Raw genomic sequence first — 16,563 nt, 5'->3', positions numbered from 1 at the left:
ACATCCCTCCTTTTATATTCTAGTCCTCTCGATATAAATGTCAACATTGCATTTGCCTTCCAAACTATCGACTCAACCTGCAATTTAACCTTAAGAGACTCCTGGACTAGGACTCCCAAATCCCTTTGCACTCCAGGTTTCCGAATTCCCTACCCATTTAGAAAATAGTCCATGCCTCTATTCTTCCTACCAAAGTGCATGACCTCACACTTCCCCACGTTGTTTTCCATCTGCCACTACTTTGCCCATTCTCCTAACATGTCCAAGTCCTTCTGCAGCCTCCCCGCCTCCTCAATACCACCTCTCCCGCCACCTATCTTTGTATCATCTGCAACCCTAGCCAGGATGCCCTCAGCTCCTTCATCTAGATCATTAATGTATAAAGTGAAAAGTTGTGGTCCCAACATTGACCCCTGCGGAACTCTACTGGTCACCGGCCGCCATCCTGAGAAGGACCCCCTTATCCCCACTCTGTGCCTCCTGCCAGACAGCCAATCTTCTATCCATGCTAACATCTTGCCTCTAACACCATGGGCTCCTATCTTACTCAGCAGCCTCCTGCGTGGCACTTTGTCAAAGGTCTTCTGAAGGTCCAAGTAGATAACATCCATTCGCTCTCCTCTGTCTAACCTACTCGTTACCTCCTCAAAGGCTTCTAACAGATTTGTCAGGCATGACCTCCCCTTGTTGAAACCATGCTGACTTTGCCCGATTTTACCATGCACTTCAAAGCATTCTGAAATCTCATCCTTAACAATTCACTTTAAAATCTTTCCAACGACCGACATCAGGCTAATCGGCCTGTAATTTCCCATCTTTTGCCTCACTCCCTTCTTAAACAGGGGGGTTACATTCGAGATTTTCCAGTCCTCTGGGACCCTCCCTGACTCCAGTGATTCCTGAATGATCACCACTAACGCCTCCACTATCTCTTCAGATATCTCCTGCCAAGCTCTGGCGTTGTAATCATCTGGTCCAGGTGATTTATCCAACATCAGACATTTTAGTTTTCCTAGCACCTTCTCCTTGCTAATGGCCACCACACTCACCTCTGCCTCCAAACTCTCTTGAAATTTGGGGATGTCACTCGTGTCTTCCACTGTGAAGACTGGCGCAAATCACCTATTCAGTTCCTCCGCCATTTCTTTGTTCCCCACTAGTACTTCTCCAGCGTCATTCCCTTTTGGACATAAGTCCCGTTCCTGCCCAGGTGTAACCTTTCTGTTTGTACTTGTCCCATCTCCCCCAGAAACGTTCCCCATGTGCCAGGAACCTGGAGCTCTCCCCCTCACATCATCGCTTCAGCCTCCTGTTCATCCGATATATCCTCCTATTTCTACTCTGACTAGCACGTGACACTGGCAGTAACAATGCGATCAATACCATTGAGGTTCCACTTTTCAACTTACTTCCTAACGACCAGTATTCTCTTTTTAGAACCACGATCCTTTTTACCTGTGTCGTTTGTACCAATGTGTATCACGACCACTAGCTGTTCACCCTCACTTTTCAGATTGTCCTGAAGCTGCTCTGAGATATCTTTCGCCCGAGCACCAGTGAGGCAACATACCATCTTGGAGTCTCGTTTGCGGCCACAGAAACGTTGATCTATTACCCTTACAATTGAATCCCTTATAAATATCGCACTCCCAAAAATGTTTACTTCTCCCTTGTGCAGCAGAGCCAAGCACAGTACAACGAATTTGGCTGTTGCTGCTTTCGCCAGAGAGGCCGTTCCTCTTAACAGTATCCAAAGGGGTATATCTGTTTTAAAAAGGAATCACAACTGTAGATCCCTGCAATGCCCGCCTAGTCCTTTTTCTCTGCCTTGTGGTCAACCATTCCATTCCTGCCTGTGTACCTTTAGCCTGCGGTGTGACCACCTCTCTATATCCACGATACTCCCCACAGTGCGTGTGTTCCACAGTGTCCCCAGCCGCCGTTCCAGCTTCAGAACCCAGGCTTCCAGGAGCTGCAGTTGGAGACACTTCCCACACACATGCAGGCTCCGGGCATTGGAAATATTCCCGGATTCCCAAATTAACTCAGTCTCTATAGGAATTGATTGAGGAGAATGTCACTCCGGTTACAGAGGCTCGGGTCAGTCAGTACAGCAATGGTTTGCAGAGATTGTCACTCAGGTTACAGAGCCTGCTGCCGGCAAAAATAGTAATTGATTGGGGAGACGGTCACTCAGGTAACAGAGCTGGGGCGAGTCAGTAGACTAATTGATTGGGGAGACGGTCACTCAGGTAACAGAGCCTGGGCGAGTCACTAGATTAATTGATTGGGGAGAAGGCCACTCAGGTAACAGAGCTTGGGCGAGTCAGTAGAATAAGTAATTGGGAGTCCGTCACTCAGGCTGCAGGACCAGTGGCCCTATTAGCGCAACAAATAATTGGGGAGACTGTCAATCAAGCTGCAGAGACGGGGGCCAGTCGGCATATTATTTGGATGAGAAGATTCTCAATCACATTACACGACCAGGGGACAGTCAGTATATTAATTGATTGACGAGGCTGGTTACAGAACCAGAGGCCTGTCAATATAGTAATTAAATTAGGGAGACTGTCACAGAGCTTACAGCGCCAGGGCCTGACACTCTAGGAATTGATTGAAGAGACTGTAATATCGTAATAGAGTGCTGTGATTGTCAGCATCTTTGCAGAGACATGGTCCTGTCACTATTTTAACAGAGTGGAGAGACACTCAGCATATTCAGAACATGGGATCTCTCACAATCGTAATAGAGTGGAGAGACTGCCAGAAATTTTACAGAGCTGGATTTTGTCACTATATTAACAGAATAGGGTGACTATCAGTGTGTTTACAGAGCCCTGGGACTGTCACTATAGCAACAGAATGGGGAGACTGATTGTATTCTGACAAAGCCAGGGCCCTATCACTAACATAATGGAGAGGGCAGACCATAAGGCTCACTGAAGAGCCCGGGGCTTGCTAAATAATTGAATGGGGAAACTGTCAGATATTACAGAGCCAGGGACTTTTCACTGTGATAATAGACAGGAGAGCCAGTCCGTATGTTTACAGACCCGGGTTCTGCCACTGTTGGAATAGACTGTATAGACTGTCAGTAAATTTACAGATACGGGGGCCTGTCAGTACAGTAATTGAATATTGGGACTGTCAGTTTGTTTACAGAGCAGGGGGCCTCTCAATGTTGTCAGAGACAGGGCCAAATGTCAAAATGTGTACAGAGCAGGGGGCTTGCCACTAAATGAATAGAGTTGGCAGACTCTGAGAATGTTTACAGAGCCGAGGGCCCGTCACTGTAGTAATAAAGTGCGGACACCGCTAATACATTTACAAACCTGGGGGCCTGTCACTATATTAATAGCCTGCGGAGATTGTCATATTATCTACAGTGCCGTGTGTCTATCAGTATATTAATAGAGTGGGAAGATGCCCAATAGTTTTACAGTGCCGGGGGCTATCGCGTTAGGGACAGAGTTGGTAGACTGTCGTTTGTTTACAGAGCCTGGGAATTGTCACTATATTAATATAGCGGGGAGACTGTCAGTCTATTTACAGAACCAGGGTCAATCTATAGGGAGAGGCTGCGTAGGCTGTTATTATATTTGCAGACCCGGGAACCAGTCACTATACTAAGAGAGTGGTGAGAATGTCAGTATGTTCATAGAGCTGGGGGCTGTTACGATTGTAATAGAGAGGGGAGACTTTCAGGATGATTAAAGAGTCGGGGACCTGTCAATATACTAATAGAGAGGCTGGTTTGTCGGTAATTTGATAAAACTGGGCTTCTTGCTCTACAGTAATAGAGTGGGCAGTCTGTTAGAATGTTTAGAGAACCTGAGCCTGCCGCAATAATTATAGAGTGAGGGTAACAGTCAGTATTTTTACAGAACTGGTCGCCAGTTATTGCAGTAATAGAGTGGGGAGACTCTCAGTATGTTTACAGACCCGGGGGCCGTCACCATATTAAGAGAGTAGGGAGAAAGTCAGCATTGTTAAAGTGCTGCTAGCCTGTCAACATACTAATAGAGAGACTGGCCTGTCGGTACTTTGATAGAAAGCGGTTCCTTTCACTTCAGTAATAGAGTGGGGAGACTGTCAGTATGTTTACAGAGCCGTGGCCTGTCTTTATAGCAATAAAGTGGGACACTTTCAATAATTTCCGAGTGCCAGTAGGTGTCAGGAAAGTAATAGAGGGGCGAGATTGTCAATATGTTCACAGAACCGAGGGACTGTCACTACCCTAATAGTGTTGGGAAACGGAATGTTTAGAGAGCCAGCTGCCTCTCACTATTGTGATATACTGGGGTGACTGTCAGTATGTTTAAAGCGCCTGCGGCCTGTCAGTATAGTAATAGCGTGGACAGATTGTTAATGTTTTGAAAGACCTGCGGTGTGTCACTATAGCAATAGCTTGGGGGGAGGCGCGGGTTAGGGGTGAAGTAGGGGAGCCCTCACTGTCTTTACAGAGCTAGGGGCTTGTCACCATTTTAAAGTGTGGATAGACTGCCAGTACGTGGACAGAGCGTGGGGCGTGTCTCTATAGGAATACAGTGGTGCACTCTCTGCATTTTTACAGAGCCAGCGTCCTGTCGCCATAGTAATAGATTTTGTAGACTGACAGTGCGTTTTCAGCTAGAGCGTCTGTCATTATATTAATAGATTGTGGAGGTTATCTGTATGCTTACAGGTCAGTGGCCTGCCCCAAAGTAATCGCATTGGGACACTGTAAGTTTCTTTAGAATGCCGGGGTTCTGTCACTTTAGTAATAGATTGGGGAGCCTCTCTGTATGTTTAAAGAGCTGAGGGGATGTCAATATATTAAGAGAGAGGATTGACTGTCACTATCTTTACACAACCCGTATTCTGTCACTATAGTAATATCTTGGAGAGATTGTCGTTATATTTACAGAGAGAGTGACCCATCAAAGGAGCAATAGACTGGGCAGACTGTCAGTATGTTTACAGAGCCAGGAGGCTGTCTCTATATTTATAGACTGGGAGACTTTCAGTGTGTTTACAGAGCCGGGAGGATGTCTCAATATTTATAGACTGGGAGACAATCAGCATGCTTAAAGAGCCAGGGGCCTCTCGCTATAGTAAAAGATTGGGATGACTGTCGGTATGTTTACAGGGCGGAGGCCCTCTCACTATAGTAATAGATTGGGATGACTGTCGGTATGTTTACAGGGCGGAGGCCCTCTCATTATAGTAATAGATTGGGATGACTGTCGGTGTTTTTACATGGCCGGGGCCTTCTCACTATTGTAATAGTTTGGGCTGACTGTCAGTATGTTTACAGAGCAGGGATCCTCTTAATATTGTTACATAATGGGGAGAATGTCACTATGCTTATCGAGCTGTGGGCCTGTCACTAGCTTAGTAGCGAGGAGGGTCTCTCAGTATCTTTACAGAGGAGGGAGCCTCGTATTATAGTTGCATACTTGGGTGGTGTGGGGAATTGTCAATGTGCTCATCGAACTGTGCGCCTGTCAGTAGCTCAGTAGCGAGGTGGTACTCTCAGTATGTTTACAGAGCCTGCGGCCTCTCAATACACTAATAGATTTGAATGACTGTCAGTGTGTTTACAGAGCTGGAGGTTCACCCCCGGCTTCTTCCTCTTCACCCTGTAACTTCCCGCAGCCCTCTTGCTGCTTTAATTGACATCAGAAAAATGTATTTGCTGTATTTCCGACAGCAGCGACTACGCTTCAAGATGACGCCGTCGCCTTAATGTATTTGGCTGCTTTGTTTGTGGGTTAAGAATTTTTCTTTCTTTGAAAAGTAGTAGCGGGAATCAAAAACTTAGGAGAAGGCGATATACCCCGTTGTTTCTTTGATTTCCAAACTCCATGAAACACTCCTGCAGCCCGGCACCACGTAACAAGCTCACAACCCTTCCATCACTTCTGTCCCTGCTCTCCACCTACTGTTAGCAACTCTGCATCCACTAAAGCTCGTCATTCCCCCTCATCCCCGTTCCACACCCATTGAAACTCTTTGCAAACATTTGATCTCCCTTTTCCACCCAGTGAATAACTACCCATCCCTCTGCTCGCCCTTCTCCACCACCAAAAACTGTTGCGAACGCTCTGGCCGCCTTTCCCCACGCATTGAAGCTCTTCCCAATCCTCTGAACGCCCGTTGGCGCCCTCTATAATCCATCCTAACTATTGGATTGTTCTATTGTTCTTCCCCAGGCACTGAAACTCTTCGCAAACCTCTGATCGCCCCTTGGCGACCTTTAAAATCCATTCTAACAATTGGATTGTTTTTCTCTAGCCACCGAAACTTTTCCTAACCGTCTGAACGCGCTTCACCACCCACTAAAACACATCCCAACCCTCAGATCCTTCATCCCCACACACTGTTAATCTTCCAAATACCCTGATCATCCTTCCCCACTCATTGACATTAATCCCAACCATCGGATCGTTCCTCCCCACCCACTGAAACTCGTCCAGACAATCTGATAAACTTCGTCACTCACGCCATCTATTTCTAACATTCTGATCCCACCTCACCTCCTACTGAAACGATTCCCCACAAACTGAATCGACCTTCCCATACTTTGGCCACTTCACCACAATTTGACGAACATCCTTATCCATGAAACTCTTTCCCATCTGCAGAAACTGTATCTGTACTGTAGTGGTTATCTCGATTTCCTGACACGAACAAGGTTTCTGTCTCGAAAATGTCTAGAACTTTAGTCTGCACGGAGCGTGGATCGCTCAGCTGGTAGATACTCGGATTTGCAAACTGAATGCCCAGTGCTTCAAGTTCGGTGTGCGTGCTGCCTTCGGCAAAACTCGGTCAATTCCCATGAAACCATTAAAAGTGAGGAATGTCCGCTCAATATCCCTGCTCCTTCAATGGAACTAAATGAGATGCTATTATAACCTGCAAATAATGTGCATCCTACCGGAATTTAAGCAGCCACGACCGTTGTTATTCTTGAATAACAAGGGGGTCAAAGATTATCAGGATAGGCAGAATGAGAACCTGAGGCCAGAATCAAATCAACCATGATGTCTTCAAATCGGACAGCAGGCTTAAGGGGCCAAATGTCCTTATCCTGCCAATAATTGCCAAGCCACTAAATCCTTCCCAATTCGTTCAGTCGCTGAAATCCCCTATCACAACGTTACCCACCTCCTGAAGTAATTCCCAAACCCCGATTAAATTTCCATGTCCCCTTCTCCGCCTGTACTCATGCTCTACACCCTGATATTTGTGAGATATCTTGCTCCGTAAATGGTCAGAGTGCTGACATTCCGAGGCACCTGCCTTATATCGGTCCCTTTCTGAAAGTGCTATTCAGAACTTTCAGAGATTCCCCTCATTGGCTTCCACTTCCCATCCCGTATGATTCCTACCATTTCCACCAGCGCCAGTCCTTTCCCAAGCACTTTGTCCTGGGACATGTTCGTCCAAATGAGAAACAAGACAGGAAATGAAACAGTGATCAATGCAGTAAGTTTTATTGCGGCGTACAGCCCATTATTCAGAAAGCAGCAATACAGGGTCAGGGGTCGGTGGACTGAAACAATCAAACAGAGCCTGCTTCCCAACGAAGAATTCATTCAGAAAGAACATGGAGAGCTCGGGCTGCCGGCAATCCATCACTGGATACTACTTTCCTTGTGGGCAGCATGCAAGCCAACTGGTTATTTTAAAGAAGCCTACTGGTTATTTTTAGGATGGCATCCTGGTGTGGGGTACACCGAAACATTTGAAGTCTTCCTCCTTTCTCATGGCAGGCCAACTGCGGTCCTATAATCCAAAATGAATAATTCATTGAGTGATCGTTGTGAACCCAGAGAGAGCGAGATCGATGGGAAAACACGATGCTGAGTTTCTCAGTGTTATTGGGAATGACTTTGAATCAAACGCCAACCTGAACACTTTTATATTTAATTAAAACTCACACTTCCCGCCCTCCCATTGACATCTACAGGCTCAAGCTTCGCCCTGAAGGTCAGTCCAAAGGTGTTTCTCAAAGTGGACACCGTTACACCCACAATCTGAGACCAGAGATAGTGAAATGAAAGGTCTATCATTTATATCTAAACCTTTTCCTGTCAGGCGAAGAGTCCAAAGTGTTTCATAGACTATGGATAGTTTCTGTAACACCGAGACTGTTCTATATGAGAGAACGTGGTCAATCAGCTTTCAGAAAACTCTCTCAAATAAAGCAGGATATTTGATAGGCTGAGAAGTTTCTGGTCATGTTGGTTGGGAATGTGATGCTGATCGAATGGACACGGAGAATGCCAGGTTTTCAATAATCCATCAGATATGCTCTGTCCAATGAAGAGTTAGACAGGAGCTCTCTTTAATGTTTAACCCAAAGCATTAGACATTCAGCAGTGCAGAACTCTCCCAGTGGTGGGATGGATCTGCTGAGTGGGAAATCAACTCAGTATCCGGCAGATGCAGAGTGAAAATGGATAAATTAGCCACTTGTCTTACAGACATAATTTATTTTCCCAGACACCAACCACTGTGAACGCTGCGGTATACTTCGAATTAAATAAACCTGTCTGAAACCTTTTTAATCTCTCTCCCTGTCCTCGTTATGGAAAGCTGACTGATGTTTCGGTAGCGTTATCAGAATCACTTCCACTTTTCCTCCGTTATCCTCATTTTTCACCTGGGAGACGGACAGTGAGAGTCCGTGAAATTGACTGAGGGAGCTGTACTGAGGGAACATCCGATCCTGTCCTCACACACAGTATATGCTCTCTCACTTTTCAGCAGGTATCAGTGATGGTTACCCCTATGTAGTGCGTTGGGACTGAGACCAACTGCAGAGTTTGACGATCAAATGACTCGTCCGGAATGAACCACCTACTCAGAGCTGCCCTTCTATTGCTGCTCTGCTTAGAACAGCTCCCAAGACCGACAATTCTGTCTAGCTGCTAAGCTAGTAACTGAACATTCCAGGAATTAACCTGTAGAACTAGCTCATGTTAAAACTTTCAGTCTCACAAACAATCAGCTTAATGCAGCAGCTTAAAACATGATTCTCAAATCGAATAACTTAGTTTAAAAATATAAATATCCGAGCACTGGCCTCTGAATAATCGGAGAAATTTACAAGCACATACCTTTGCCGCCCCATTGTAATCCAGCAATAGGACTGTGCTGTGTCATCATGAGAACTGCTATCAGCAAGATGACAGTTTTCTCCATCTTAGTTGGATTTCCTCAGAGTTAGTATCAGGATGCTGGAGTTGATGTTTTCTGTATCGAAACTCCGAGATTGTGCTGCTTTTATAATCACACACACACGGGTAGTGACATCACTCACTGAACTTATTAGGGCGGAAGGCGTTTCACTTCCTGCTACATCTCATTTGCCTGAGTGAAGCCTTCAGGCAAGAGCTCCACTCGGTGATCGCTTGCTAAACGTAGGGAAGGTGACCCTGAGTTGCAGTTAAGAGATGCAGTCCAGAAGAAACATGACCCGCACTTATTCAAAGGAGGTTGAAGCTGAGTGTCCCTGTAGGGGTGTCTTTAAAAATAACTTAAGCAATTTTAATGAGTGTGGGTTCCCAAGGCCATGTTGTGGTCCTTTTGTCCAGGTGTAGGCAGGGGGAGGGAGACCACTTCTCTGAGGTGGATGGTGCAGAACAGCCTAAAACAATAATCAGAAGTGAATGGTTGCAGGCAGCCAGGGAGGTCAGTTCCGACAGTCTCACTTCGAGGAGCTGAAAAAGGTGTTGGCCAAAGTGAAATTACATCGTAGAGTCATTAGGACAAAGAATGACGACAATCAGCCCATCCAGTCCATTCTAGTTCTTGGATAATCCGGTTAGCCTAATTCGGCTAATATCCCCATGCCCCTGCATATGATTTCCTGCTAGTGCTTAAACAATATACTTTTGGAATCATTGCCTATCTCTGCTTCCACCATCAAAGGCAGCGAGTTCCCGGTCATTGCCGATTGCTGGATCAAAATGTTATTCCTCCCATGCTCCCTACAACCTCCCCCATCCTCAACCCTATGTTGATCTAAGACAAAACGCCCTAAAAAAGAGAACATGCAAAAAGTAAGGATGTGGAAATAAAGTTGCGCGCAATATTCGAATAAGCACATAAATATTTTTCAATTACATTAGGAAAAGTACGGTTGGCATAAGCAATACAGGCCAATTGATAACTGATAATCTGTTACTGTCAATAAACATAAGCAAGTACCAGGCATGATAAATAGTAACATTGTCGCAGCGTTTGCTCTAGAGGAAGAGCTCAGCATGTCAGGCATCCCAATGGAACTATCATTGCATCAGGAACAAGGATTCAGCAAAGTTAATTTTAACACAAATAATTGTTATGGAGAGATTAAAGACAAGCGGGAGGGACAAATCTCCAAGACCGGATTGTTTACTTCCAGCTGTTTAAAGGACGTATTTGGGAACATTGCAAGTGCCCTAATCAAAAACGTGCAGCGATTTCTACACTTATGTACCACTCCTTACTCTTGGAAATATTGTCTGCCAATCCGCCAAATAAGAAAGGTGTCAGACGTAAAGCAAGGAATTTTCGGCCACTATGGCCTCTATTTGGCCCCACCCTTTCTCTAGTTATTATTTTGCCATTTGTCTACATTAAAACAACCCGTTGGTTTTTCCATTATTCTCCCCACCGATGATTTCTCCTGCACTGTCTTGGCTTTCATCATTTCCATTGTAAGATCCCGATTGCACTTTTAATACTCCCCTAGGGACTCTGACGTACTGAGCTTCGGTACCTTCCCGAAACTTCTTTTCTTTTTCTGAATCCATCTTAAATTTCCCTTTACCCCCTGCGTTCTCGGACTTGCCTCTATGTATATATACATTTATTATTGCAGAGCTGAATACATTCTTGACAAGTAAGGGGCAGAGAGGTTCCGGGGGGTAGGGGGGATGTAGATTTCAGTTAACTATCAGGTCAGCCGTGACTTTGTTAAATGAAGGTGTAGACCCGAGAGGCTCAACGGTTTGCTCCTGCTCCTTGTTCGCATGTTCAAAGACAATTAGGGTTGGGCAATAAATACCAGCCTTTCCAGTGACATCGATGAAAGAATAACATAACACAAAATGTTGCTCTGCTGGCACAAGAAACTACAAAGGAGCCGTCTTAATTTAGAACGTTGGCACAGATATGGGAGAATACAGAGATAGAGCAGAAATTAAAGAGGAAACACCCAGATCAATACTAATGAGACAGAAAGAGAGGGAGATCTGGTCTGAGGGGTTTTGAAGCGTCCACAAGGGAGAATGAAGAAAATGTTGTGAGTGTAAATGTGTAAAGTCACGTTGATTTCTAAACGTGATGGGATATAATTATTTGTTATTTATCAGCTCATGACTTGAGTTACCCTGTCCGCCCGTTAATGAACCTGATTTAATCACAGAATCCGGCAGCGCAGAAGAGGCCCTGCGGACAATCGAGTCCTCAACCAACCCGTGAGAAACACCTGACCAACCTACCTGATCCCATTTACCAGCACTTGGCCCGTAGCCTTGAATGTTCTCACGTGCCAAGAGCTCATTCAGGTATTTATAAAGGATGTATAGCAACCCGCCTTCAGCACCCTCCCAGGCCGTCCATTCCAGAACGTCACCACCCTCTGGGTAAATCAGTTTTTCCTCATATTCCACCTGAACCTCCTGCCTCTCACCTTGAACATGTGTCCCCTCGTGATTGACCCTTTAAATAAGGGGAACAGCTGCTCCATCTCCGCCCAGTCCATGCACCTCATAATCTTGTACACCTCCATCGGGTCGCCCCTCATTCTTCTCTGTTACAAAGAAAACAATCGAAGTCCATCCAACCTCTCTTCATAACTTAAATGTTTCTTCCCAGGCAACCTCCTGGTGATCCCTTCTGCACCTCCTCCAGTGCAGTCACATTCCTTCGTATAATGCTGTGATCCTTTTTGATATTAGCTTCCCTATGGTCTGCTTTACTGTTTCTTGTTATGTAAGGCAAAAAGTAAATGTCATAGTTCCTCTTTGCCTTCCTAACTTTTTATCCTGACCTTAAATCTAAACGCTACCGGTTCCTCTTTGCTGTATTCTTCTTTCTGAGGGATCACAAATCATAATATTTAATTAAGCTTGCACTGAATGCCAAAATATCCATGTATAATCATGACAATGGTATGTACCTAGCAGAATATTAGTTAAGGGAGAAATATGGGAATTGGTGATTTTGAATTCATTGCGTGAGGACTTGCTCACAGGAGCAAGGATGGCTTCCTGCAGCATTACTGGCGCTTGGTGAGACCACACGTGGAGTATTGCCCGCAGCTTTGCTCTCCGTCCCTAGGAAATTATGCATTTCTATGTAGGGAGTGCAACGAATGTTCAGCAGGATGGTTCCTGGGATGGCAGGAGTGCCGCATGAAGATAAATTGGGCGGCATTAGTCTGTATTTGCTGGAATTTAGGTGAAAGGGAGGGGGTCTCATTGAATATAGAACATTCAGACAGGGACGGACATAGAACATGCAGTGATGATGTTTCCTCTGGCGGTGGCTCGAAATAATGTGGCCAGATGCTCAGGTAAAGGGATATGCACTTGGGACTGAGATGAGGAGAAATGTATTCACTCAGGTTCAGGTAGTCTTATGGAATTCTCCTGTACAAAAGGCTGTATTGGCCAGGTCGCTGAATATATTTAATAAGGAAATTGATAGATTTATGGACACTCAAGGTGTTAAGAAACCTGGGGAGAGCAAGAGAGTGCAGAGTTACGATAAAGTAACACCATAATGACACTGAATTGCGGAGCAGTGTATAACGGCTAAATGGCCTACCCCTGCTCTGATGTTCCATGTTTCAAAGAATGGAATAGCCAGAAGCGATCTGAGGCAAGTTGCATCTTACAATCCCGCCATTGTCAATGAAAATAACGAGATGGCAGTCATTTTGAATAATTTTTTAAGATCTGATGAATTTGTACAGGTATTTATATTTTTATTTTTGTTGTGGATTTCCAGAATCAGCGGTTTTTTTGCTTCTATTCTGAATAATTGCATTCGTGTAGTATTTGCATTGAAGGGAGAGGTCAACATGCCAGGCATCCCAAGGAAATTAATTCTAAATCGGAAACAAAAGGCTCCACAAAGTTCACGTCAGCAGGATAATATTATTGGAGAAATTAATGACACAAAACACTTACAAATTTCAGGACCGGATTGTTTTATTGCAGGATATTAGAGGATGTAACCAAGCGCTACAGGTCTCTTTAACTAGAAACTTATACAATGCTGTATACTTGGCTCCCACTCCTTAAGCTTTGAAAATCTTACATTTCACTCCGCCCTTTAAGAAATATATCAGAAGGAAACCAGGAAATTCTAGGTCATCTGGACTAAGCTTTGTTGTAGGGAAGTTACGACAGGTCACTATGATATAAAGCGCGTGTTAAAGCCTTGCAATGTTTCAGCTGATCAGAGGAAGCCAACATTATTTTTTAAATTGCAAGTTCTGCCTGAAGAATTGCATTTAATGTTTTCAAGCCTTCACTCAAGTGTTTTACAGAGGAATGTCTGTGTTTTTTATGTGTATCAACATCCGGGGGACATCTCATAAAGTCTTGCATAAGACACTGTCAGGTAAGTTTCATACCGATGAAATTGAAGGCAATATTACTTTGGCTAAAGATCAGTGGAAAGAAGCGACAGTACAGAGGCAATGGACAACGATAACGATTGGCAGGCTGTGACTCCCGGTGTCCCACAAGGATCTCAACTATTCACTGTAGTGACTAATAACTTATATGAAGTTTAGAAGGCCACGAAGGCCATTGAGTTTTTCCAGCATTTTTTGTTTTTGTGTTGGAGTTGCACCGCTATTCAGCACAATCATGGCTCATCTGCAGCCTCGAGTTGAATTTCACACCAGCTCCCCATATCCCTTGATTCTCTAAAAAAGCTAAAACTGTCTATATCAGCCCCTTGAATGCACAGAACGATGGACCAGACAAAGTCCACTGGTGTCGGGAATCCCCAAGATCCACAAAGCGTGAATGCAGAAATTTCAACTCGTCTCAAGCTAAAACGATCGATCCGTAAGGCTCTCAATGTGCACATGTGATCTATTTCCCAGGCATTGGAAACGGGTCTCTCACTGTCTACTCTTGTTAACCACTATTAAATCCGTGCATTTATCACTGAGGACACCCCTTATTCTATGATCCTGCATGGAGGCCCAATTGAGTCAGCTTTTAATCACTGGTTAACCCTTTCATCCCAGACACCAACAGCGTGAACCTTTACTGTACCTTCTTTCAAGGAAATTATGATTCTCCGTTTATGAGACCAAAATTTCACACGCTACTCCTTTCCCGGTCTCATCAAAGCCCATATAAATGTTTATATATTGCATTAATCTCGTGCAAAAATGCCCTTGCAGTTTACGGCCACATGTACTTTGCCTTCCCATGACTTTCTTTAGCTCCAAGCAAATGACCTCGTTCCTTGTTCCTGTACTAATAAACTTAAGTTTATGTGAAGCTCAATATTCAGACGTTTCATAACTTGAAAATTCTTCTGTTTATTCTCTTTTCTAAAAACGTATATAAATTCCTAAATTTCAACATCAGACAACGTCTGACTCCTTGCTTCCCCCTTCATTTAAAATGTGTGTCTCTCTTTGCAGCCTATTCGTGCCCTCCCTATACTTTACAATTGTAACCGTCTGTTGTCTGTACACCAAATGTATATACATTACTCTCCATCTGTTGACACAGTTTGTAAATAGCGGTTTCGCCAGCAGTAATCCCTGCGGTCCTCCATGAGTTCCAGCCTGACAAGTTGAAAATGTCCCACCTGTTCCATCTCCCTGCAACCTCCCTATTACCAATTCTACATCAATAATATCCTGACTATATAGAGTTTATATTGTGTGTTACGCTATGGCGTGGCACATCATAATCCAGATAGCATTATTTAGAGAGAGACAAGCTGTGAAAAAATGACCTAAAAATGCATATAATGATAATAGGCCGAAGATGAATGCAGACATGAGGTCATATGAACTTCAGTTGTAGTAGCTGGTGGAGGCGACGTGTTATTTGCAGCTTATTTTCACTCTCACTTTAAACATGCCTGATCTTTTACCTTAGCTCCACTTCTGAAATTTTCCCAACGTCTATAAACAACTTTGTACCAAAATCGCTGATGAAATTTGTTTTGTAAAAACTAAAAGGCCGAGCATCTGCAACTCTCTGCGGTAGAGGGTGTCAAAGATTCTCAATTCTTTGATTGAAGACATTTCACTATATATTACACCTAAATCGATGACAGTTACTCTGTGCCTACAAGATCACAACTATCCAGAGAGCAGGAGTATTTGTGCAATATCACATTTTATAAAAAAAATATAGGAATGATGTTTGATTAGATGGGGTGGCAGGTCTGAGGCAGAGGTTAAAAGCAATCAATCTATATCCCTCCCGATTAAACGCAAAATCATCTGGGATCTAATGCCACTCTGGTAGTCCGGCACATCCAGAGAAGCTGATTATTTAAAAGTGGTTTGAAAGCTAATTTTCTTATGTTAATTATATTTCGTGTGCGTGCTCAGCTCCTGTCAAAGTGTTTAACTAAGGGCGTGCTGTTAAAAATATAATCCTGACTGAGGAGAGATAGAGAGAGACAGTGAGAGATATAAACATGGAATATCGCCACCAATGCCTCTATGTTTATTCTTTCCAATACATCCATACTGTCTCTAAACCTCTAATGATATGCAGTGTGTTATTTTTGTAGGATATTGAAGGGTTTAGCTGATTTATTCATTAATGATTTACTGCCAAGCATTTGCTTCCCTTCCGCTTCAATATTCGTCCCTAACCTCTTGATGTGCGTTCCGCCCGATTCTCCTTTATCGTCATTCTACTCTCTGAAGGATTTCTATCTTCAGTTGTATTGTTGTTCAGATTCCTTTATTCATGTGGATGTTTTATGCTTGGCTTTTTTGTTTCTCCTTTCTTGGGACTAGATTGTCCCGAATGCACCCCCTCCCCCCTCTCTCTCTCTCTATCGTTCTTTCTCGTATCTTTCTATTTCGTTGCCGAAGCAAATATCTGGAGCCTTGGTGAGACCTTATTTGGAATGTTGTGCACAGTTAATTAAGTGGATGATGATGCGTCGATTTTCAGCTATCATGATTGCTCCTAACTGCCCTGGTTTGGTTCCAATGTCTAAATCCTTTTACGGTGGACTCGCTGTATAATGGTTACGGTTGTGTCCTGTACTCACTAAAGGCCCCATTGCATTTTCCCCTTTCCCCAGAACTCCATCCCTGACTGATTGCACTGGTTGAAATTTCTATGATTACTCTCCATGAATTTTGCTCATTTCTTAGCCTTGTTAATATCTTGACCTTTACCTTTGCATTTAAATTTAATAGCTTGCAATATCTCTGCTACCTGGAATGTCATTATTCATTCTGTTCAAGCCGGCCATCATTCGCCCTTCCCGAGGCACCTGTCCCTGTTATGTAAATGCGCTCCTCCAACAGCAGAAAATATTTACAACTTATTCAAAGTGTTTAAGGTCTATTTT

Source organism: Cetorhinus maximus, unplaced genomic scaffold (genome assembly GCF_964194155.1).
Source record: "Cetorhinus maximus unplaced genomic scaffold, sCetMax3.hap1.1 HAP1_SCAFFOLD_447, whole genome shotgun sequence".
Classification (NCBI taxonomy): domain Eukaryota; kingdom Metazoa; phylum Chordata; class Chondrichthyes; order Lamniformes; family Cetorhinidae; genus Cetorhinus; species Cetorhinus maximus.
The sequence above is the reverse complement of the archived record's forward strand: the minus strand, read 5'-3'. Positions refer to the sequence as shown.